This window comes from Echinops telfairi, unplaced genomic scaffold, assembly GCF_000313985.2.
Source record: "Echinops telfairi isolate 266 unplaced genomic scaffold, ASM31398v2 ScPeMD7_7475;HRSCAF=8513, whole genome shotgun sequence".
In the NCBI taxonomy this organism is placed as follows: Eukaryota; Metazoa; Chordata; class Mammalia; order Afrosoricida; family Tenrecidae; genus Echinops; species Echinops telfairi.
This window is the reverse complement of record NW_022111379.1, coordinates 130,560-131,588: the sequence shown is the minus strand read 5'-3', so window position 1 is coordinate 131,588 and position 1,029 is coordinate 130,560. Positions and strand designations below refer to the sequence as shown.

The 1,029-nt window shown below is 49.0% G+C and overlaps 1 protein-coding gene across 3 annotated transcripts in view; it reads right to left on the bottom strand.

Moving 5' to 3' along the window:
* Nucleotides 1-1,029, bottom strand: part of PLEKHO2 (pleckstrin homology domain containing O2) — an 85,552-nt gene that overhangs the window by 21,856 nt on the left and 62,667 nt on the right. The gene's annotated exons all lie outside the window — the stretch shown is intronic.

Genomic DNA, 1,029 nt, shown 5'->3' with positions numbered 1-1,029 from the left:
GGCTCGGGCTGCAAGTCCTTCTGAAGTCTCGGGAGAAGAGTGGGCTGGGTGGCCAGATTGGGTCGAGTTGCTCCGGGCGGCCCAAAGCTAGGGCCACCAAAGGGCTCTGCTTCTTTTCTCCCAGAAGTCGGGGCAGTGGCGACCCCTCGTTTATCTTCTCTCTTCCCTGGATGCTGCTGTCAGAGTCAGGCCTGGAGTTCAATGCCCATTCAGGACTGTCGTGTAACTCAAAGACCAGTTGCTGACAGTCTGAACTCCAGGGGCTTTCTTTGGGGGAGTCGACCCTGCCTCTTAGCGATCCCCAAGAGCAGCCTTCTCCCTAGTTGAACGTCGCTCAGAACTGGTTCCCTCTCTGGTTCCCATACTTAAAGACCACTACTCTTTGCCGGGGTGTTCTCGCAGGCTTCACAACCCTGCTGAGAAGAGGTGCAGGATGGGGTTCTACCCTCCAGAGGAGATCAGTTCAGAAAATTGTTTTAATTATATCTTGTACCTATTTTATACTTGGAGAAACAGGCCCAGGGAGAGACACAGGTGTCCTGCACTCCGCCAGGGGAAGAATTATGTGCGTGTAGGAACAATGATGACCTTCTTTGGCATTGGCTGCCAGGCTAGTTAGCTGAACTCTCCTTTCAGCACTACATCTGCTAGCCCTCAGGCTCCACACCACTTCCCAGCCTTCCTGGAAAGGGGCAGCCTGGAGCCTCAGGACTGAGGGGGATGGAGAAACAAACAAACAGCTCACTGCCAACTAGTCAATTCTGACACAGAGGGAACTGCCCCTGTGAGTTTTCAAGACTGTAACTAACTTTCTGGCAGTAGAAAACCCTGTCTTTCAATGGGGAAGTAGATCTATGTGCATTTATTTATAGGTTTAGTATTTTTCCCCTCTAGTTCTTTTTTTTTCTAATCATACAACGCTTATCACAATCCATACATACATCAATTGTGTAAAGCGCATTTGTACATTCATTGCCCTCATCATTCTCAAAACATTTTTCTTTAAAAACTTTGGAGTAAAAAGTGACC